The following is a 25,577-nucleotide window of genomic DNA, read 5'->3' on the forward strand; positions in this document are numbered from 1 at the left end:
TACGAATAAAATTGGGCTCGAGAGTTTCATCTCAGTTTACGAATGTGTCAGGAGTACCTCAAGGCAGCAATATGGGTCCGCTTCTGTTCTCTTTGTTTTTCAATGATGCTATTTTGCTGCTCAGTAACGGCTGCAGATTAGTTTACGCTGATGATTTGAAATTGTACCATGTAATTCGATCTATTGACGACTGTGTCCGGCTCCAACAGCTCCTCGATACATTTGTTGCTTGGTGCAAAAGAAACTGGCTGATTATCAGTACTGCGAAATGTCAGGTCATAACGTTCCACCGAATACAGAATCCATTGCATTTTGATTATCAAATTGATGGACAAACGCTCCAAAGAGTTGATCATGTTAACGACCTTGGTGTTTTGTTGGATGCCAAACTTACATTCAACCTACATCGCTCAACTTTGATTTCAAAAGCAACACGGCAACTGGGTTTTATTGCCAAAATCGGACGTGACTTCAAAGATCCCCATTGCTTGAAGGCATTATACTGTTCATTGGTTCGACCGCTACTTGAGAATGCTAGTTTAGTTTGGAGCCCGTATCAGATTGTTTGGAACTTACGGATTGAACGTGTTCAGAAAAGATTTGTCCGACTGGCTCTAAGAAATCTTCCCTGGCAAAACCCGCTTGACCTTCCACCGTACCCCGATCGCTGTCGTCTGATAGGTCTTGATTCATTGGAACGGCGCAGGAAAATTCAACAAGCTGTGTTTGTGGCAAAACTAATCAATGGCGATATCGACTCACCGCAACTTTTGTCTCTACTTGATTTCCGTGCCACGCAACGATTGCTGCGTTCTACTAGCCTATTTCAACCGAGATATCATCGAACGACGTTCGGATTCCATGAACCGATAACTACATGTATAAGAACATTTTCCGCTGTTGAAAATCTTTTCGATTGTAATGAACCGACACATAAGTTTATTCAGAAAGTGTTACGATCGAATATTTTATAACTTGACTGATATATTCATTAAGACTTATTATATTGTCAGATGAATAAATGGAATAAATAAATAAATAAATGGAATAAATTATAAATTACGCAAGCTCTGAACTCAAGTTGTAGATGGAAACGCATGGTATTTAGTTCTAAAGGCATGTGATGCATGATTGTACAACTAAATACCATGCGTCTCCATCTGATGATAATTTTATGGAGACGCTAGGTTTTTCGATGAATTTATTTTGTTAAAAGTTTGTTATTATACACGTCAATATTTTTTTTCAAAATCTGAAAATAATACAGCGTAATGTACTCATGAATGATTTACTTTCGATTTAAAATCTAGAGTTGTACCAAAAATGTAAGTGCGAATAAAAAAAATTATAAAATTTGATCATTTTTTTACATGTAATACATTTTGAAACATTATGAAAAAAATCAGAAAGGTTTCCCATACTGATTTAAATATTCCTAATTTTTATCTAATTTTTTTGCTAAAGTGTTTTTTTGAAAAATTAAAACAAATTTAAAATAAGAAAAACCACACAAATACGGCAGTTAAGGGTTAAAATTATGGAAAACCATCTCCAACACAAACCCCTTCAAACAGCTTATATCAATTTAATTTCTGTTTTTATATGCTTACCCGGCTACACCCTTTCACCCAGATTGAAGTACTAGATTTCTGACAGCCATTCGCAGCGCTCTTAAAAAGTTGCGTGGAACGGGATAACCAAAAAACGTATCTGAATTAATACTGAAAAACATAAAAATTGAACATTTATCGATTCCTTGCATAAAAGGTAATGAAAAATACATCATTACACCACTAGATGTATTAAAACAGTTTTTTTCTGATCACTAACATTTTTTCGACAAATAGAATATTTTCCTGTTGTTACTACAACCGCGAGGAGTCCTCAATCGAACGAACAAAATTTACTGAGTCTACTCTACTACTTGATAGCATTTCTATTGAGTACAATGAGTCATGCTATTTTAAATGTCGACTGTACAATCGATGCATAAAATTTTGATTCAACAAAGCAGACTGCATAATGATTTCCAAATATATTATTCTCCATACTACTACCGCAGTCTATCCGCACTAACCTTCACCGATCAGTGGCAGTACTATTCGTGTCTAATTAGGTATGCACAAATGCGTTTGCGTAGCAGAATTACCTTTCATAGGGGTGGCTTTCGTTGTAATGCTTCTGTGATTAAAAACCTGTGTCAGAGATGAAACGATTGTTACGTAATAAGATTTGAAGTTAATATCAGAATATTATTACAGAAAGTATGCGCAGTTATAGATACAAAAGCTTTCTAAATATAAGCACTGAGCCGCACTGCATTCACCCGTGTGAATTATTTAGTAAATAAGTTATTGATTCTAACAAAATGCGAAAATATTCGAAATCCTTGCTTCAGTAAACCGCATAGAGGGTGGTGAAATTATTTCACATCGGAATTAGCGGGATAGCGGTTCTATTTGTGGTTTCCGTCGGCGGGACGGGAGGGGATATTTTCCGACGGGTTGAAATTTTTAAGGCAGACATTCTCCAACTTGCGTGTCTGAAAGTAATAAGGAGGCCATTGGCTTACGTAAATGGGGAGAAAGGTAGAACCGGTCGTTTTGAATGTTTTCGTTATTTATGTTCGTGTTCGGCGGGCTGTAAAGGTAGTTTGGTTAAGTTTATAAATAGATTTCTTCGGATTTATTATCAGTCCTGAATGAAGCTACGTGTTACAAGTTTTTTTTCGTGTTCCGGTTTGTTCTAAAAAGCACGTTATTCAACAATCCATTTTTATGATGAACTCATTTCTTGAATTGATAAGTAAAGTGTGTTGGGCAACATCATGGAATGGAAACACGTTTAAAATATATTTTATTTTAGTTCCTCTAATAACATGCAAATCGCAGAACAAGCTGTTCCTTCTTCATTGATTGTAATAAAACGCATCAGTTTAGCGGAAAGATTTCCAAAGTAAATTAGCATAGCGACCCGGGTAGAATCTCCAAAGTATCACGTTTACACATTGACTTCAGCCGTTTCCGAAGACGTTTTCCACAGAAATTCAATTATGTTTCCCATTATTCTCCAACAAAACAATCAAGTGAAGTGATCGCATTAAATCGGCCGGAAATTTACGAGCTCGTTCGGCTCTATTGACGCTTTGAACCCCGAGAGGGTGGGTGCTGGCTGATTTACAATCATCATCCGATGAAGAATCTCATCTCAAGCGAAAGCTTCAAGCAGCAGTAATCCATTCAATGGTTGAGGAGTCGAAGGCAAAATCATAAAACAAATTCCCATCAGAGAGCACACACACATTTTGTTAGCTTTTTTATACCGCGCAACAGAAACTCAGCCACTTCCCATGTCCGTTCGGAGCTGGCGAACATTTACTTCGCTCAATCATGGCAAATGTATGGCCACCATACATCCACGTCCGTCTATGAATAAGAAAAAAGTGCCGAGCTTAGAAAAAAATCGTAATTCGGATGAAGAGAAATACTGTTTTTGTCGATGTGAGTTATGGTTTCCTATGGATGTGCTGTTAGGCAAACAACTTACTTGGTGACATTTCCTCACTTCATCATGCTATTGTCCAGTGGACTTTGCTGTGCTGTTGTTGGTTGAGATTAAAATCTTTTCATTTCACAGGACTTTTTCCTATAAACCAAACCAGAACGTAATGTCAAGTGCTATGTAAATTAAAATTATTGATTCCAATTAGAAGATTAAAAAGTAAGGTAGTCAGATATTAGCATACCAAACTTACTACTTCTACTGAGACTACCTAACAACAACTTAAAAAAAAACTACAAAACAGCAAAACATTTAGCAGCAATCTATGAACAATTCTCAATCGAAAATTTCACGACCGTATTTTGTTTGCATTAAAATTAAATGCGTTTAATCGCATAAAACGGAATCTATAAATATATGCACCGGCACATTTTTAGCTCAGTCAACGCCTGCCTGTGATTGAGGTTGGTAGTTTGAATAGTGAGTAGATGACAAAACTGACAGTTACTTCCATTCGCTCGCTGGATAGTCAGTTTTGCACTGTGTGGGTGCCATTTTCCGTCTGCTGCACACCGTGTTCACTTGAGTTTATTGAATACAAATTTGCTGTTGATTTTGATTCTGTTCAAGCTAATTTTGAACTTTCGGCAATAGATTTTTCGGACCTAATTTGAAGCGCTTGTATCTCGGAGAGTTGTTGATGGATTTGCCACATTTAACATGATTCGAAATGATTACTTCAATAGTGCTTAACGCTTAAAAATGAATAGATTTTTCGACGGGGTCGTGTGTTTCATTTAATGTGGCTAAATACAATGAACTATCTTTCAGCATATTGCTACTAATAAATATGTAACTAAATTGAATGGTTTGAAATTGATATAGTTTTATGAAGCATAATATTGGCATTAAAAAGTTTGACTCGCTATGCGCTCGACAAGTAGGTAGGTGGTCGGTGTGCAGTGCGGCACTGGGGAACGATGGACTTGCAGAAAACGCTGTACTTAAATAGTAGGCTCAGAACAACCGTAATTTTCAACGCTTCTAACGCTTTTAACGCTTCTGTGATTTTAAGTTGGATTTATATTATTTCTCGGTGATCATTACATTAAGTTCTAAGTGCAAATGACAGATTCTCTTTATTTACTTTCTCTTTCGATTATTGTGGTATTGTTGACAATCCATCCCTCTTACTATTTACAGAAAATAATAATGAAAACTATCATCTTTTAATCTGAACTTAGGAAATTATCGAAAACTTCGTAATAATTGAAAGAGAAAAAACAGAATCTGTCATTTGCACTTAGGACCTAATCTAATGACCAATAGGTTCGAAAACATTCAACTTAAACAAGTATAGCAAAAGTATTTGATATTTATGATAAGTAGGGGAAGGTGTTCGGTTGCCGGCATCCCACCGTAACTTTTGACAGAAAGCAGATAGCGTCAATCCGACAAATGTTATGTGTGTGTAATAGCAGCACGTTTTTTTGTGCCAAATTGCCAAGCAAACAGTTTTTTCTGACTTTTTTAGAATATCATGAATTGAAGAGCATCAATCGGAAAGGTGAGTGGATTGAATATTTATGAGGTGAAATAGATCTATTTCGTGATTTAATACCGGATTTTTTTTGTCATGTTCAAAATGTCTACCAATTTCGGTTACCGGCACCCCGAGATGCTCGATTACCACCACCCCACATTTTTCGACAAATCGTGAAAAATTGTCAGTGATATGCAGAGTGCTGTCGAGACAAACATCTAGCTGCTCATACAACAGATGCTCCGGCTAAGAGAAAAACGTTGAAGACCGGCCAAATTAATACATGAGGACTTTGAAGACAATGAAGACTTTAGTCAAAAATGCTTACAAAAAGAATAAATTCTGTTTTTTCTTTACTTATATTTTTTCATTTTTAGCGAAATTTCTTGGGGTGCTGGTAACTGAACACCTTTTTTAAAATGGATAAAAATTAACCGGTTTACTAAATTGATAACAATTTTTTTTTCAATCAATTGAATCAACTTAGTTTCTTAATCAGTTGTTAGCCAGGCACTTTAGCTTACCATTGATGTATAAATGTCCGCATAATGTGCAGTAAGCTAGAAGTTATGAGCTAAAAAGAAAAGGGTGCCGGTAACCGAACACTCTCCCTTACTTATAATAAATTGGATTGAATTGACTGATGTTGGAACGTGTCAATTAAAGCACGTCAACCTGCTTGATAAAAGGATGTTAATGATAATTATTTAATGTTTCAAGGATTCTTAGTGTCAGTAAGATCCATAGTACTAGCCATGCAATGATTCTGTACACTAAGAATCGACTGCGAAGTCTGTTGAAACAAAATGGCCAAATTCCCCAAAAGGAATGCAATGCCAAGACTTTTTTTTTTTTATTCAATAATATAATTATTTTTAAGGCACACTGCTTTAGCTCTAAGGTGCCAAGGACTTTTTCTAATTTTATTAACGACTAACTTAAAACTAGGATAGTATGATTGGATAATGTTGTATTGGGGTCGCAGTGGTCGACTTTGGCTGATCCAACCTTCAGCTGGCGATCGGCACCGGCCGGTGGATGGAATATGTCATGAGTCTTCCAGATGACGTTGGCCGCATCCCTCGGTCCGTGTGGGTCCGCGGGAAACACCCCCAGGCTACGAATACCCGGCGGGTGGCCCGCATGACTAGAGCGACCTTCCGTGGGCGATGATGGTGATGTAAATATAACGAAAAAATATAGAGAAGTAAATATTGCGGAAAACGAAGTAAAATGGGGATATGGGAACGAAATGACTAAGAACGACAGAGATCTAATTAGTTGACATCGAGATGGAGAAGAGACGGGGAGGGGGGAAGCGAAAAGGTTAGTGACAGCAAAAAGATCTTGTTAGTTCCGATGAAGATGGTGGACAGATGAGGAATCGGGATAATCGGCGGAAGTTAGTGTCGAACCTGCAGGTGAAAATAATTCTTAGCCACAGTTGAAATAACGTCGATAAATAGGAGGAACTTTCTAAGCAAGATGTAACAGATTACACTTGTATATTAATGTGTTTGAGGAACTGGTATATCAGAAGCATACAAGGTGAGATGAAAAAACTGCAACAAAGTAAAACGCCATAATTTTTTCATTTTTTTTTTAAATTTTATTGAATGAAAGCAAAAAATGTCGGAAATAACATCAAATTTGAGAATCGGTTTAGATTTGTTCGAATTGGCCACCTTTGGCACGAACTATGGCCTTCAAACGGCCAATGAAACCATCACACGCTGCCCGAAAGTGGCTCTGCGGTATTTTGTCCCATTCTCGGCGAAGCGCTTGCTTGAGATGATCGACACTTTGGTATTTTTTAGTGCCAACCTTGCTTTCCAAAATACCCCAGGCACAATAGTCCAACGGATTGGCATCCGGAGATTTTGGTGGCCATTGTGCGGTGGAAATGAAGCGAGGAACCTCATTTCTTAACCATTCTTGGGTGGCGCGTGCTGAGTGCGATGGTGCTGAGTCCTGTTGGAATGTCCAAGGTCTGCGGCCGAAATGTTTGCGTGCCCAGGGCTTCAGAACTCCCTCCAAAATATTTTCGCGATAGATTTGCGCATTTATTTTGACCCCACGGTCGATGAATACGAGCGGCGAGCGACCATCGGCTGTTATGGCGGCCCACACCATCACCATGGCCGGCTTTTGAGTTCTGGTGGCCAACCGAAGTTGCAAATTTTCAGCTGACCTCTCTGGCAAGTAAACACGATCATTTTGTTTGTTTACAAACTGCTGGATAACGAATGGTTTCTCATCGGAGAAAACCAAATTCGGCAGTTCACCACTTTCGGCCAAGCGAAGCAACTCTTTAGCTTTTTCGAGTCTAACTTTTTTTTGCGCATCAGTAAGATCTTGCACTTTTTGGAACTTCAATGGCTTTAGTCCAAGCTCATTTTTCAATATTTGCCGAATGGCATATTGCGATATGTTCAGCTCACGAGCCATTTTTCGGCCACTGCGACGCAGATTTCGTTCAATTCGCTTCTTCACTTTTCGAACCATTTCTGCCGATGTTGCTGTTTTTTTTCGTCCACTTCCTTGACGTCGGGCTACGCTACCAGTATCACGGTAACGAGCGATGGTACGAGACACAAAAGATTTATTCACTTTTAAATGCTGGAGGGCTCTAACTATAGCCACTTGTGGTTTTCCAGCCAAATGCAAAGCAATCACACTATCACACTTGAATTCCATCACAAATAACTTTTTTTCTGAAAAATTCCCACCAAAATGCTTTTGTGCGCTTGTAAATAATATAATGAGCTGTCACTAGAATAAATCTGACAGCTGTGGGACGAGCGGTTTAGAAATGACAGCAGTCTGAAGTTGGTTGCAGTTTTTTCATCTCACCTTGTATATGAACTATCCCGACTCGCCAACACATCCCGAACCGGAACCTCAGGCGGTCTACCTCGGGCCCTGAGGGATTCCAATAGCTCCGATCTGGCGTCGCGATACTCTACGCACGACCACACGACATGCTCGATGTCCTGATAACCGTCGCCACAGGTGCAGAGCCCGTTCTCCACGATCCCGATACGCCGGAGATGTGCGTTGAATGTATAGTGATTTGACATGAGCCGTGACATAACGCGAATGAAATCACGACTCACGTTCATCCCCTTGAACCAAGGTTTCGTCGATACCTTAGGGATAATGGAGTATTGCCATCGTCCCAGTTCGTCATTCGTCCATGAAGTTTGCCAACTTTCGAGAGTTTTCTGACGAGAAATACTGAAAAATTCATTGAAGCAGATTGGTCTTTCATAAATGTCACCTTGTAGTGCGCTCACCTTAGCCAATGAGTCTGCCTTTTCATTGCCCGGAATGGAACAATGCAAAGGGACCCAGACTAACGATATTGAATAAGACCGTTCAGATAAAGTTCGCAAGTGTTCCCGTATTTTCCCCAGGAAATATGGGGGATACTTTCCTGGCTTCATTGCCCGGAGAGCTTCTATTGAACTTAGACTGTCCGTGACAATGAAGTAATGGTCTTTGGGCAATGTTTCAATGATCTCGAGGGTGTACTGAATAGCAGCTAATTCTGCGACGTAAACTGAAGCCGGATCACTGAGTTTGTAAGAAGCGGTGATGTTTTGATTGAAGATGCCGAAGCCTGTGGACCTGTCGATGTTTGATCCATCAGTGTAAAACACCTTTTCACAGTTGACTGTTCTAAATTTATTATAAAATATATTAGGGGCCACTCGAGGGCGTACGTGTTCCGGAATTCCACGAATCTCTTCTCTCATGGATGTGTCGAAAAACACAGTAGAATCAGAAGTATCCAAGAAATGAGCACGGTTGGAAGCAAACGAAGAAGGATTAATATTCTGAGCCATGTAATCAAAATACAAGGACATAACACGGGTTTGAGAATTAAGCTCAACTAACCTTTCGAAGTTTTCAATCACCAGAGGATTCAAAATGTCGCATCGAATGAGCAAACGATATGAGAGATCCCAGAACCGGTTTTTCAACGGTAAGACGCCCGCCAACACTTCAAGACTCATCGTATGAGTTGATTGCATGCAACCCAAGGCAATACGCAAACAACGATACTGAATTCTTTCCAGCTTAATGAAATGGGTGTTCGCGGCGGATCGGAAGCAGAAGCATCCATATTCCATAACGGACAATATCGTTGTTTGGTACAACCTGATCAGGTCTCCTGGGTGGGCACCCCACCAAGTTCCGGTTATTGTACGAAGAAAATTGATTCTCTGCTGGCATTTTTGTTTCAGATACCTAATGTGACATCCCCAGGTGCCTTTGGAGTCGAACCAGACCCCGAGATATTTGAATGTGAAGACCTGAGCTATGTTTCCACCCCCTAGTTGAAGCTGTAGTTGTGCTGGTTCTCGCTTCCTTGAAAATACAACCAGCTCAGTTTTCTCCGTAGAGAACTCGATACCCATTTGAAGAGCCCATGTGGATAAGTTGGCAAGAGTATCTTGTAACGGCCCTTGCAGATCGCCAGCTTTGGGTCCTATAATGGACACAACGCTGTCGTCGGCAAGTTGTCTCAGCGTGCAAGATGTGTTGATACATTTATCGATGTCGTTTACGTAAAAATTGTATAAAAGGGGGCTTAAGCATGAGCCCTGAGGAAGACCCATGTAACTGAATCGTATTGTCGACAAATCACCATGCGCGAAATACATGTATTTCTCGGACAATAGATTGTACAAAAAGTTATTCAAAATTGGTGAAAGACCATGCTGATGCAACTTCTCAGATAGGATATTTATAGACACTGAGTCAAAAGCCCCCTTGATGTCTAGGAAAACTGACGCCATTTGTTCTTTACGAGCAAATGCCATTTGAATTTCGGTTGAGAGCAACGCAAGACAATCGTTCGTTCCTTTACCCCTGCGGAAACCAAATTGTGTATCTGAAAGTAAGCCATTAGTCTCGACCCAATTGTCTAGACGAAACAGAATCATTTTTTCGAACAATTTCCGGATACAGGAAAGCATAGCAATCGGCCGATACGAATTGTGATCGGAGGCTGGTTTTCCTGGTTTTTGAATGGATATCACTTTCACTTGTCTCCAGTCATGTGGAACAATGTTGTCCTCAAGGAACTTATTGAATAAACTCAGCAAGCGCCTTTTGGCGGGGTCAGGCAGATTTTTCAACAAGTTGAATTTTATTCTGTCTAATCCCGGGGCTTTATTGTTACATGACAAGAGCGCAAGTGAGAGCTCTACCATCGAAAACGGTGTTTCGTTTGTATTTGGTGTCGCGGCGCGGGTGATCTTCTGTTCCGGAACAGAGTCTGGACATACTTTTTTAGCGAAATCGAATATCCAGCGGTTAGAATATTCCTCGCTTTCATTCGTTGTGTTATGATTGCGCATTCGTCGGGCTGTGTTCCAAAGAGTGCTCATAGATGTTTCTTTTGTTAGGCCGTCTACGAACCGACGCCAGTAACCGCGTTTCTTAGCTCTAATCAAGTTCTTAATTTTAACGTCTAACGCCGCGTAATTCCGGTAATTATCAGGTGTTCCATTTTTTCTGAATATTTATACGCGGAGGCTCTCTCCGCGTTTAAATTTGTGCACTCTTCGTCCCACCACGGGTTGGGAGGACGGATGTTAGTTTTCGCGCCGGGTACACGTTTCGTCTGAGCTTGAGTCGCGGTGTCGAGAATCAAGCCAGCCAAAAACGTGTACTCTTCCTCCGGAGGAAGTTGTAGAGTTCTTTCAAGTTTCTCAGATATCGCGGTCGCATAGCTATTCCAATCAATATTTCGTGTGAGGTCATACGAAACATTGATTGTCTTCGATGGTTTTGAGCCGCTGGTGATTGATATTACGATCGGTAGATGATCGCTACCGTGGGGATCAGGAATTACCTCCCACGTGCAATCCAACCGTAGCGATGTCGAGCAAGAAGAAGCACAGTAGAATCAGAAGTATCCAAGAAATGAGCACGGTTGGAAGCAAACGAAGAAGGATTAATATTCTGAGCCATGTAATCAAAATACAAGGACATAACACGGGTTTGAGAATTAAGCTCAACTAACCTTTCGAAGTTTTCAATCACCAGAGGATTCAAAATGTCGCATCGAATGAGCAAACGATATGAGAGATCCCAGAACCGGTTTTTCAACGGTAAGACGCCCGCCAACACTTCAAGACTCATCGTATGAGTTGATTGCATGCAACCCAAGGCAATACGCAAACAACGATACTGAATTCTTTCCAGCTTAATGAAATGGGTGTTCGCGGCGGATCGGAAGCAGAAGCATCCATATTCCATAACGGACAATATCGTTGTTTGGTACAACCTGATCAGGTCTCCTGGGTGGGCACCCCACCAAGTTCCGGTTATTGTACGAAGAAAATTGATTCTCTGCTGGCGTTTTTGTTTCAGATACCTAATGTGACATCCCCAGGTGCCTTTGGAGTCGAACCAGACCCCGAGATATTTGAATGTGAAGACCTGAGCTATGTTTCCACCCCCTAGTTGAAGCTGTAGTTGTGCTGGTTCTCGCTTCCTTGAAAATACAACCAGCTCAGTTTTCTCCGTAGAGAACTCGATACCCATTTGAAGAGCCCATGTGGATAAGTTGGCAAGAGTATCTTGTAACGGCCCTTGCAGATCGCCAGCTTTGGGTCCTATAATGGACACAACGCTGTCGTCGGCAAGTTGTCTCAGCGTGCAAGATGTGTTGATACATTTATCGATGTCGTTTACGTAAAAATTGTATAAAAGGGGGCTTAAGCATGAGCCCTGAGGAAGACCCATGTAACTGAATCGTATTGTCGACAAATCACCATGCGCGAAATACATGTATTTCTCGGACAATAGATTGTACAAAAAGTTATTCAAAATTGGTGAAAGACCATGCTGATGCAACTTCTCAGATAGGATATTTATAGAAACTGAGTCAAAAGCCCCCTTGATGTCTAGGAAAACTGACGCCATTTGTTCTTTACGAGCAAATGCCATTTGAATTTCGGTTGAGAGCAACGCAAGACAATCGTTCGTTCCTTTACCCCTGCGGAAACCAAATTGTGTATCTGAAAGTAAGCCATTAGTCTCGACCCAATTGTCTAGACGAAACAGAATCATTTTTTCGAACAATTTCCGGATACAGGAAAGCATAGCAATCGGCCGATACGAATTGTGATCGGAGGCTGGTTTTCCTGGTTTTTGAATGGATATCACTTTCACTTGTCTCCAGTCATGTGGAACAATGTTGTCCTCAAGGAACTTATTGAATAAACTCAGCAAGCGCCTTTTGGCGGGGTCAGGCAGATTTTTCAACAAGTTGAATTTTATTCTGTCTAATCCCGGGGCTTTATTGTTACATGACAAGAGCGCAAGTGAGAGCTCTACCATCGAAAACGGTGTTTCGTTTGTATTTGGTGTCGCGGCGCGGGTGATCTTCTGTTCCGGAACAGAGTCTGGACATACTTTTTTAGCGAAATCGAATATCCAGCGGTTAGAATATTCCTCGCTTTCATTCGTTGTGTTATGATTGCGCATTCGTCGGGCTGTGTTCCAAAGAGTGCTCATAGATGTTTCTTTTGTTAGGCCGTCTACGAACCGACGCCAGTAACCGCGTTTCTTAGCTCTAATCAAGTTCTTAATTTTAACGTCTAACGCCGCGTAATTCCGGTAATTATCAGGTGTTCCATTTTTTCTGAATATTTATACGCGGAGGCTCTCTCCGCGTTTAAATTTGTGCACTCTTTGTCCCACCACGGGTTGGGAGGACGGATGTTAGTTTTCGCGCCGGGTACACGTTTCGTCTGAGCTTGAGTCGCGGTGTCGAGAATCAAGCCAGCCAAAAACGTGTACTCTTCCTCCGGAGGAAGTTGTAGAGTTCTTTCAAGTTTCTCAGATATCGCGGTCGCATAGCTATTCCAATCAATATTTCGTGTGAGGTCATACGAAACATTGATTGTCTTCGATGGTTTTGAGCCGCTGGTGATTGATATTACGATCGGTAGATGATCGCTACCGTGGGGATCAGGAATTACCTCCCACGTGCAATCCAACCGTAGCGATGTCGAGCAAAGTGATAAATCCAGCGCACTTGGTCTTGCTGGTGGTGCAGGAATCCGTGTCATTTCTCTCGTATTCAAGATTGTCATATTGAAGTTGTCGCAGATATCATGGATCATAGCTGATCTGTTATCGTCGTGAAGACAGCCCCATCCCGTACCGTGTGAGTTAAAGTCCCCTAAAACCAACGTCGGTGCGGGAAGGAGCTCAATGATATCACTGAGCCACCGATGCCCAACCGAGGCTCTTGGGGGAATATAGATTGAAGCAATGCAAAGATCCTTGCCTTTGATTGTAACATGACATGCGACAGTTTCAATACCTGATATCGAGGGGAGGTTAATTCGATAAAAAGAATAGCACTTTTTGATCCCCAAAAGTACTCCTCCGTAGGGATCATCTCGATCCAGGCGAATAATGTTAAAATCGTGGAAGTTTAAGGATATTTCAGAAGTTAGCCAAGTTTCGCACAATGCAAATGCGTCACATTTCAGATTATTTACTAAAAATTTAAAAGAATCTATTTTTGGAATGATACTTCTGCAATTCCACTGTAAAACAGTGATTAGATCCGTGACCTCGATGGATGATTTAGCCATCGAAGGATACAATCGCTGAGAGGAGGGGCCAATTTGCAGTCAACTGCTTTAAATATGTTTTTACTGTTGGCATGAAAGCAATTAAAATGCTTTTAAGAGGGTCAGAAATATTAAAAGTTGTAAAAATCCAGTCCACAACATCAGAGAACTTGATAAGTCCAGCACCTAGTTGTTTCTCTGGTAGATTTTCAGGGACGTTTGGGGATTTTGTTGTCCCGGGAAGTGGTGGGAATTCCATCTCGGAACTGAGTTTTCCGAGACCAGGAGCCTTTTGCTTCGGTGGTTTGTCCCGATTCCCGTTAGCTGTAACTTTTCGAAGCCCTTCAGAAGACACCTTCGAACCCTTACTAGGTAGCTTATGAGAGGATTTATTCATTCTTTTCCTACAGCTATGAGGGACCGCCGATGATGGACCTTCCAAAGGGTCGTCAGAATCGCTCTCGTCAGTTGACAAGCAGGCATATGGGTTCGTTGTCAGTTTAGGAGGGGTGGCACTCTTAAGCATCTCGGCAAAGGAACGCTTGGAGTGTGCCTTCAGGGAACGCTTCATCCGATCTCCTCGCAGCTTATACGCAGGACATGCCATTAGGTCATGCGGACCCTCCTTGCAGTAGAGACACTTTTCAGCATCCTTACCGCAAGAGCCATCCGCATGAGCCTCCCCACAGTTAGCACACCGGGGCTTATTGCAGCAATGAGAAGCTGTATGCCCCAATTGTTTGCAATTGGTACAATTCATTACTCGAGGTACAAAAAGACGAACAGGCAGACGAACCCGGTCCAAGAGGATGTAGTTGGGCAAAGCAGAGCCGGCGAAGGTCACACGATAAGAGTCAGATTGGGGATAAGACTTTGTTCCATCCCCGGCGATCGATACTGAATGCAATCGCTTGCAGTCCAGTATCTTGACGTTCTTAAGTGAGGGGTCCTTAAAACAGCCCTCTCCGTACTTAAGAACGTCCTCGCAAGTCAAACTCGAATCGGTGACCACACCGTCGATTTCTACTTCGCGAGCTGGCACGTAGACGCGGTACTCCCGCGTAAAATGATCATTTTGAACGAGCTCATTAGCCTGCTTTGAGCTGGTGAGCAGAACCCTGAGCTTATCTGGGCGTATTTTATCAATACTTTTTATAGTATTGTATCGCGAGGACAGATCCCGCGATATTTTCAAAACATTCAATTTTTTTTCTTTAGCCTTGGTCCGGAAATAAACCGAGTAAGGCCCGGCCGAGAGTGCAAGCCCATCGGGATAACTCTTTATGCGAGACTTATTGCTGCCAACAGAAGTCTCCATCTGATCATCGATAACGGAGGGGTCGGGATTCAAAATTTAACATGTCGCGGAGCTACCTCCGCGCAGAAATAAATGATTCGGGGGGGGGGGGGGGGGGGGGGGGGGGGGGGGGTGCCAAGACTTTGCTTTGCTAAATGTTCCAAATCTCAACATATCGGTATTCTGGAATATGTTCGACGGTTCTAAATTTGATATTTCAAGTCCCTATTAGACCCAAATTTGTGACTTGCACCTTCCACTTTATCGAGATTCAGGCAAATTATTACAATATTATTACTTTTGGAACGGGTATGGCGAATTGATGTCATAAAATTATGTTTTGAGTTATTTTCAAATCTAACATGGTGAATTTGCTTGGTTGTCATGTAGGAATTGAAAATTATGTCGTTTTCGGTTGATGCCAAACCTAACCCAGTTTCCATTCTAACTGCTGTCATACCGTTTGTTTGAAGCCAGTTTCTAACCTAGTTTCAACTTTATTGAACTTAAAATCGAGTCAGTTTCGAACCTGGTTTTTATATCAGGTTTGCTCACTTCCTCCCAACATTTTTAGTGTATTATAGACCACCCTTTATTCTTCAACAAGTTCCATTAGCATGTGCTAGTAGGCAATACTATATACACACCATTGTATGTCCACGTCGACACCTGCCCTGTTGTTTTTGATCATTAGTTCTGCTATTAAAAGTCAGAATGAAGGACAATGCAATCAGAGTAGCTTAAACATAGCTTTGTACTTCGAATATCGTACAGCATCAATGATTCCAGTTCTTCCTGAGATCATTCTGTATTGAATCGCAATATACCCGGAAAATACAGCACCTTGATATAGCATCTTTAATGTAGAATAACATTATTTCGAGATACTTTAATGTAGCGTGCAAAGCTTTTTTTCATGCTATATATTGGCACTTAATACTACATGTTAATGCAATAAACATTATCGATAACAGTGGATAAAAATTGAATTTCTACATTAAACCAATGCTTAAAGCTAGTCTAAATTTAACTTTAGTATTAGATATTATAGTTGGCGGTAAAACTGAAATAAAATGGACTACCAAAATTCAATTACATAGGGCAAATAGCAGAAAATGTACAGATTTATTTGCAGAGCAAAGTATATAGGCTACCATGTTACTGTTATACAAGGATCAACTCCAGAAAATGAGTAGATACAGTAAAAAATTGTACAAGTTTAAATATTCGATTCGAAAAATTGATTCAGATTTGTAATGAAAGAACAAAAAATATATAAAATCGTATCACGTATTTTTTCATAAATTCCAAAGAATTGTTCAAATAGAGTTGCTTATGTTTCATAACATTTTAAGCAACAGTCAAGTCATATATACATTATATAAACAAATATAAAGCAGACATACGACTTGGCGGTCTTATGTCTGTCTCGTGGGTAGATTCCTCAAGGTATATATAAGATTTGAATGTAATTTGAGATGCAATGTTTAAATCGATAAAGAAGAATTATACACTATTTTTTTTTTTTTTTTTTTTTTTTTTTTTTTTTAATAACTATTTATTGGAATATGAGTTAAAATTAAATTATTAAGATTTAAATTGGGTGTTCAGCCACAAGTGGTGACTTTTCAGCCCTGTTATATATGTATGATTTGGTTATTACCATGAAGACATCATTTGCTTCCGCAATTCTGAGATTTTTGTGTAGGGAAAATTCTAAACCTACTTGTATTGTGTAATGGGGAAAAGGAACTTATATACTAACTTACTAACTAATACAGAGAGCGAATCGATTCAATTGAAGATTGCATCGATTTTTGTCGGAATTTGCTTATAATATTATGTGACATTACATCTAATGGTTCTATATTTGTGAGTCTGTGTAACTCATTTGTACTAAACCAGGGAGGACGCTTCAGAATCATTTTCAGAATTTTATTCTGAATCCTTTGAAGCGTTTTCTTCCTGGTGGAACAACAGCTTGACCAAATTGGTACCGCATAAAGCATGGCTGGTCTGAAAATTTGTTTATAAATTAACAATTTGTTTTTTAGACAGAGCTTAGAATTTCTGTTTATAAGAGGATATAAACATTTAATATATTTATTACACTTTGCCTGGATTCCTTCAATGTGATCCTTGAAAGTGAGTTTTTTGTCATACGTTAAACCTAAGTATTTAGCTTGATCAGACCATGTCAATTCCAAGCCATTCAATTTGAGAATGTGATTATTGTTTGGTTTAAGAAAAGAAGCTCTTGGCTTGTGAGGAAAGATAATTAATTGCGTTTTTGCTGCATTTGGTTTAATTTTCCATTTTGACAGATAATCACTGAAAATATTTAAACTTCTTTGTAGGCGACTGCAGATCACTCTTAGATTTCTACCTGTGGCTAACAGACTTGTGTCGTCACAGAATAGCGATTTCTGACAACCAACGGGTAGATTTGGAAGATCAGAAGTGAAAATATTATACAAGATTGGAGCTACACTCGAACCCTGCGGAACACCGGCTCGTACGGGTAGCAATTCAGATTTAAAATTCTGATAGCTAACCTGAAGAGTACGATCAGTTAAATAATTTTGAATCATTTTGATCAAATAAATAGGAAACTGGAAATCAGACATTTTTGCTATTAAACCTTTGTGCCAAACACTGTCGAATGCTTTTTCTATGTCTAGAAGAGCAACTCCAGTGGATAACCCAGAAGATTTATTTGCTTTTATCATGTTCGTTACTCTGACAAGTTGATGAGTAGTTGAATGTTCATGACGAAATCCAAACTGCTCAGGTAAAAAAATTGAATTCTCATTTATATGAGTCATCATTCTTAACAAGATAATTTTTTCAAAAAGTTTACTGATAGAAGAAAGTAAACTAATTGGGCGATAACTTGATGTTTCTGCTGGGTTTTTATCAGGTTTTAGGATAGGAATTACTTTAGCGTTTTTCCATCTTTTTGGGAAGTAAGCTAATGAAAAACACTTGTTGAAAATTTTAACCAGGAGTCTCAAGGCAACATCGGGAAGATTTTTAATAAGAATATTAAAAATTCCATCATTACCAGGAGCCTTCATGTTTTTGAGTTTCCTAATAATTGATTTAATTTCATCAAAATTCGTCTCAATAATGTCATCGTGTGATAACACTTGGGTTGAAATATGATCATACTTCAGTGAGACTTCATTTTCAATAGGACTCACAACGTTTAAATTAAAATTGTGGACACTCTCGAACTGCTGAGCAAGTTTTTGAGCTTTTTCACCATTTGTAAGAAGTATTTGATTTCCTTCCTTGAGAGCAGGAATTGGTTTCTGAGGTTTCTTAAGAACCTTAGAAAGTTTCCAGAAAGGTTTAGAATATGGTTTAATTTGTTCAACTTCTTTAGCGAAATTTTCATTTCGCAAAAGAGTAAATCTATGTTTAATTTCTTTTTGTAAATCCTTAACTATGTTTTTCATAGCAGGATCACGAGAACGTTGATATTGTCGTCGACGAACATTCTTCAACCGAATGAGCAGTTGAAGATTGTCATCGATGATAGGAGAATTTAATTTAGTTTGAGCTTTGGGAACTGAAAGATTTCTAGCTTCGATAATATAATGATTCAAATTATCAATTGCTGTGTCGATGTCCGCAGAATTTTCTAAAATAGTTTCATGATCCACATGATTTTCAATGTGAGATCTGTAATCCAACCAATTAGCTCTATGATAGTTGAAAATAGAACTAATTGGATTAATTATAGCTTCGTTGGAAAGTCTGAATGTTACAGGAAGATGATCTGAGTCAAAATCAGCATGAGTAATCGGTTCACTACAAATGTGACTTTGATCTGTTAGAGCCAGATCAATTGTAGACGGGTTTTTCACGGAAGAGAAACAAGTAGGATTACTGGGATGAAGAACTGTAAAGTAACCAGCTGAGAGTTGATTATGAAGTATTTTACCATTACTGTTATTTTGCCTACAATTCCACTGGACATGCTTAGCATTTAAGTCCCCTATTACGAAAAATTTCGATCGATATCTTGTAAGTTTTTGCAAATCGCCTTTAAAGAAATTTAATTGTTCGCCGGTGCATTGGAATGGCAAATATGCTCCAGCGATGAAATAAATTCCATGAATGGTTTCAACTTCGATTCCCAAGCTTTCAATAACTTTAGTATTGAAAGAAGGTAAAATTCGATGTTTAATTTGCCGTTGGACAAAAATGGCAACTCCACCACCAATTCCAGTAAACCTGTCAAATCGATGAACCACATAATGTGGATTACTTTTCAATTTTACATTTGGTTTAAGAAAAGTTTCTGTCACAATGGCAATATGAATTTTGTGAACTTTGAGAAAATTATAAAATTCATCTTCATTCGATTTCAAAGATCGAGCATTCCAATTTAAAATATTCAAATAATTATTTAACATCACTGTTAAATTTTAAATTCATTATAATATTATTTGCAAATTTCCATCCGATTTGAAATGCTTCAAAAAGTGATGAAGTCGAATTCATTTGGATGATCATTTGAAAAAGTTGATCTTGTAGGTAGATCATTTTATTTTCAGTTATATCGCCTAAATCGACTTCATTTAAAGAAGCGAATGGCATTGAAGGAATATTTGTAGGTAGACTGCCATTAGAAGAAGATGATTTGGCCGGTCTACCTATTAATAAATTGTTTTCGTTAGAAGAAGAACTGCAAGGCGGTCCTGTGTTTTGATTATTTACATTAGAAGAAATAGGAGATAGATTTCTACCTAATATACCAGCATAACTGACATTAGAAGAAGATGATGACGAGGTCGATCTACCTGTCAATAAATTGTTTTCGTTAGAAGACGAATTGGCAGGTGCCTTAGAAGAATTTTCAGGTATATTCTGTAAATTTAAGGTCGTTGATTTGACTTGTTGTCTAAGCGAACGAGCGTTTAAAATTTTTTCCCTGACAGGACATTTCAAATAATTGGATTTATGATTTCCATTGCAATTTGAACATGAAAATTTATCAGTGGTTTCATTCATTGAACAAACGTCTTTCGAATGCGATTTACCACAATTCAAACACCGTATATCCATATGACAATTTTTGGTTCCATGACCGAAGCCTTGGCAACGACGACATTGCGTTAAGTTAGCAATACGATTATGCCGTTTATAATGTTCCCAATGAATTTTAATGTGGGAAATGAAACGTACTTTTTCTAAAGTTTTCAAATTGTTTACATCACTTCGATTGAAGTGTATTAGGTAAAGTTCATGGGAAATTCCAGAGCGTGGTTTAGAAGTACCATTCGCTCTTTTTTTCATAAGTATTACTTGGGAAGGGGCAAAACCAAGCAATTCTTTTAGTTCATTTTTAATTTCATCAATACTTTGATCATTTGATAATCCTTTCAAGACAGCCTTGAAGGGTCTGTCTGATTTTATATCATATGAATAAAATTTATGAAGTTTTTCGGACAAATATCGAATAAGACGTTCGTAATCTTCCAATCCATCCACCAAGACTCGACATTCTCCTCTTCGTCCGATTTGAAATGAGACTTTTACTTCCGGGAGAAAAGTAGAAAGCTCAGTACGGAATGCTTTGAAGTCGGAAATCATCACCGTCACTGGTGGCATAGATTGATGTTTCTTCCCAGAACGACAAGCGTCCATTTTGGGAATTTTTGAAGAATTTTCTTCTATGTCGCTACAATCGGATTCAGGAAGAATCTCGTAAATATTGTTAGACGGCATAGGATCAACGGAAGGGAAATCCGTCCGTTGTCTTTTATTTTTACATTCAGATTCTATAAGATCGTGAATGTTATTAGAAAAATGTTGAATAACGGATTGTGATTTATTCCGTATTGAATTATTTTTAGCCTTAGGCTTGTTGCCTTTCCGGTTGGACGCAGGCATTTTTGAAATTAATGAAATTTTAAATTAAATTAACTAGGCTAAATTAGTCTTCGATTAGACTCCTAGCTAGCCTTAAAAAAGGCTGATTAATTTCTTAGTCACTCTAATATCACTCTTTGTATCACTTAGTCACTCTAATATCACTCTTTGTATCACTTAGTCACTTAGTTAGTGATTCAGGTAGCCTTGAAAAAGACTGAAGCCTTGAATCAATGAAACTCTAGGTAGCCAGAAAAAAATTCCAGGAGCCAAGAGCTATACGCGTGCGGTGCGAACGACTGTTCAACACCGACTGAAGAATTATACACTATATTTTAGCATCATGAATGCTACTAACATGTTATATACAGATAATTTTTTTTTAGTCTTATAATTGATTATTTCCACTTTATAGTTACATTATAGAAGTACTGAAACTGTTTTACAATTATTTGCCTATTTTCAAATTTAAATCTGTGGCTCAAAAAGCATGAAAATTGCATTTTTAATGTCACCATGATCGGTCGTGTCTCGTACCCAACCCTGCAATTTTTTTTTATTTTTCGATTAGGGTAACTATTTCCATGATAGGGTGGATTCAAAATGGTTTTTCTGTCTCGATTTTTTTTCAAAAATAGTTTTTTAAGTTTTGGATAGGTTATCAAGAAATGTATATAGTTTATGGGAAAAATATGTGAAAAGCATAAAACTGGAGTTTTGTGGTTGAAAACCTTAATTGAATTTCTTTTTGTTGTAATGGTTCATAGACAAAGAGTGCCATGTGATTTTTTTTAATAAACTGAAACATTTTTACATAACATAGCAATAAATTAGCGAAGCGTTATTTTTTATTTTTTAATTACAATTTTCAGTAAACTTCAAGTCAATCACTTATCGACCACGACCATCTAAAAAAAATCATAGATTTTGAACCATTAAACCGATTTCTTTAATTTCTGGATGTTCTGTAGAGAAAACTCTGTACCTACTTTCCTGAAAACGTATGCAAATATGAAAAACTGTTTCTTTTTCTTGTTTGACAACGCTCTCTAACTGTTTCATGGTGTGTAGATGTATATGCCCGGGTTGGAAGTTCAATGCATAGGGCACTGGTCTTGCAAGCTAGTAGTCCGCCTGGAACATATCTAAAAAAAATTTGCGAAGTAGAACTTTTCGTTTCAAGGCATTTTTTTACCTTTTTTTATATATATATATATAAAAAATAGGTATAGAATTCGCTCAAACTTTAGAAAATTTTTCCGAGGCCCGGAGGGCCGAATGACATATACCAATCGATTCAGCTCGACGAACTGAGCAAATGTCCGTGTGTGTGTGTCTGTATGTGTGTTGTCGACTAAGAGGTCGAGATCTCAGAGATGGCTGGACCGATTTTGATCAAACTAGTCGCAAATGAAAGGTCTCCCCGTCGCCCAAAACGCTATTGAATGGTTTTGAGATCAGATGTTTACTTTTTGAGTTATACGAAGATTTATGTCAAAATTTTCCAACAAGCCATAGATTGTTAAAATCCGTCCATTTTTAACGGAGATATCGAAATTTTTGTGTAAACGACTTTTCCCCCTATTCCATCAGTAGGAGTTTTGAGCGCTGTATGACAAAGAAATGCTTGGGAGCAACGGAAAACACGATTTTTTATATTGTTACATACAATTGTTTCTAAGTACCAAAAAGACTGTTTACAGCATTCTTTTTCATGACATTTAGCCTCGGACCGATTTTAGCACGGCTCGTTTTTGGCAACATAATCGTTCGAATATGACATATATAAACCAGATGATGGCAGAATTTTTTTTTAATTATATTGTTTTAAACTACTTACAGCAATAAATGCTGAAGGAACATAACATCCATATACCATTCGAATCAGTTCGTCGAGATCAGCAAATGCGTGTGTGACAAATAATTTCACAAAATTTTTTCGGAAAAATTCTTTTCTACAAATTCAGATTCATACGAAAAGTCGTATGCTCCCAAACAAAGTTCCTGAATTATGTTTGGTTCCGACCTCTGGTTCCGGAACTACAGGATGATATGTGAATCGAAATCAAAATTGTGTAACTCATTCTCCTCGTAGATGGCTGAACCGATCTAAGATTCAAATGAAATCTAAGAATCATCTAAGATTCAAATGAAAAGTTTCAAGATTCTATAAAACATCTTGCTCTTCAGTCAGATCCAACTTCCGGTTTCGGAGATACAGGGTGATTAGTATAAAAATGTCCATTTCACATAAATTAATCAGTTTTATCGGATTAGCAGATTTGGATAGTCGATAAAAAAATTAACTTTTTTCAGTTTTAGTGGTAATTAGAAGGCACCTAAAAATTTAATTCGTGGTATGATTTCTCAAAGATGTGTTCACTGATTTTCAAATATTTTGAAACAAATGTAAACTATACAGCTACTCAGGTGAATTTATCTGACTTCGGCCATACCGATTTTAGAATTCCGGTTCCAGTATAAAATCATTTCTCAAAGCTCAATCCTTTTCTCAAAAAAAGCCTAATCAAATTTCAGAAACAAAAATTCAAATTAAAAAAAAAACCTATATACAAAAATTAATTAATTTTATCCAATTATGACTTCCGGTTCTCGAATTACATGATGATGAATTTTTAAAATTCAAACCGATATAGAAGATGACAATCCCGAAAAGCTTCAAAGTTGGACTCAAAACTGTTGTAATTTTTTCGTCATATGGCCATAAGAATCGGTTTGAGTTATGCTGGTTCCTGAATTCCGGCTCTGGAAGTACCTTAAATTACCGTAAACTCTAAAGTGGAACTTACATATCATGGCACGTTTGAACGATTATCACACTTTTAGATTCAAATTCGATCCGATTTGCAGTTTCGACATTACAGAGTAATGAGTGATTAAAATCTCAAATTGTCGCTTAAAACGACGGTCATTAAAATAATGTCATGAAAACTTAAACACCGAAGAATATTCATGCAAAAAACACATGCGAATTGATAAAAAAAGGTATCATCTCACTGCTAGGTGGATTAAACACGTTTTTTTATTTCAAATCTTACTTTCATCGACTAAATTTCGACTGAAATTTTTCAAAAGATTATAACTCAATAACGCGCATTTCGCTTGACTAATTTTTTTTATATGTTATGTAGAAAAGAACAAGTTTTCAAAAATGAGTCCAAATTCGTGTTAGAAATTATCTTATTAGAAACAATTTATTAGATGATGTGAATGGCAAGAGAAAGGCATTATCATATCACTAGGTAGATTAGTAATGCGTTATTTATTGCCTTTTTTATAGAAAACTAGTACAATTGATGGAAATCCGATATGCGAACGGAGCCTTGGAGACCCATAGTGATATATACCATTTGACTCAGCTCGACGAGATCGGAAAATGTCTGTGCGTGTGTGTACATTTTGCAAAGACTTTTTACCACTCAATTGTCTTGGCGAATACTGAAAACCGCTTAGAAGATATTTAATTCACGTTTAAGAAATGCATCATTATTATAGAATTTCTGCGATAGTTCGTTAAAAAGTTTGATATTTGGAATTCAATTCTTAAAATAAATTTACATCAGCAAAAAAAAAATTACGAAGTGAATAAACCAAATCATATAAATATTCTCGGCACGATTGTGAAGAGTAAGTGAAAAGAGGAAAATTGTTTTGATCGTTCCAAAATACAAAATAACTTCTACCAGTTTCTCGATATTCCTTGAAAATCATTACGATATGAACATTTTTAAAACGCATTAACATTCAGATGTCATATAATAATGTTTGTGGTCGTCGATTTGTGGTTTGTCACAAATTCCAAGATGGTGACTTTAAAAACCATGTTTTGCCGGAAAATGATGTTTAAGATCGTTCTATAATCAAAAATGACGACTTCCGTTTAAACGATATTACTAGAAACCTATAACAATATTGGTATTCTTAGAGCGGATTTCTATGAAAATACCGAAAAACGATATTTGAGATTTATTTAGACTTAGATTTATTTAGATTCCTTGAAACCCTACTATATGCGTATTTTCGGAACGGGTTTTATGAGTAGATGTCGGAAAACGATGTTTGACATCGTTCCAAAATCCAGACTAACAATATACCTCGAAAACACTTACAATATGTTCATTTTCACAACGTATCTGATTTTTAGATGTATAAAAACGAGGTCGTTTAGAGATTGTTTCAAAATCCAAGTTGACGGCTTTCGATTATCTGATATTTCTTCAAAACTGTTACAACATGCAACAATGCATATTTTTAAAACATGTTTGCCGAATATGCGATGGAAATTATGCTTGAGGTCATTTGAAAATCAAATATACCGACTTTCGGTTAATCTATGTTGATTGAGAACCATCATTGAATAGGTATTTTAGAACGATAAGCAATTTCAGATTTTGTAACGATCTCAAATGATATTCTCCCGAATCTACTATTCAAATACGTTCCGAAAATAGCCATGTTGCGTATAGCGTAATGGGTTAATCGATACCTTTCACGCAGCCCACTTGGGTTCGATCCCCAACCCCACACAAATGGTTAGAAAGCTTTTCTTGTCCGAAGAGACTAGTCAGGTTAAAACCTCTATAATTGAAACAAAAAAAAGATGTTGTAATGGTTTGCAAGAAATAACGATTAATCACAAGTGTAGCCTTGAACATCGTATTCTGACAGCTATAATAAACTTTTTTTTCGAGAATACCCATATTGTAATGGTTTTCCAAAACTATCG

The 25,577-nt window shown here is 38.0% G+C and overlaps 1 protein-coding gene across 2 annotated transcripts in view; it reads left to right on the forward strand.

The window, feature by feature from the left end:
- Window positions 1-25,577, forward strand: part of LOC131434863 (uncharacterized) — a 351,398-nt gene that overhangs the window by 220,591 nt on the left and 105,230 nt on the right. The window lies entirely within an intron of this gene.

The sequence above is a fragment of the Malaya genurostris genome, chromosome 3 (assembly GCF_030247185.1).
Source record: "Malaya genurostris strain Urasoe2022 chromosome 3, Malgen_1.1, whole genome shotgun sequence".
NCBI classification, from domain to species: Eukaryota; Metazoa; Arthropoda; class Insecta; order Diptera; family Culicidae; genus Malaya; species Malaya genurostris.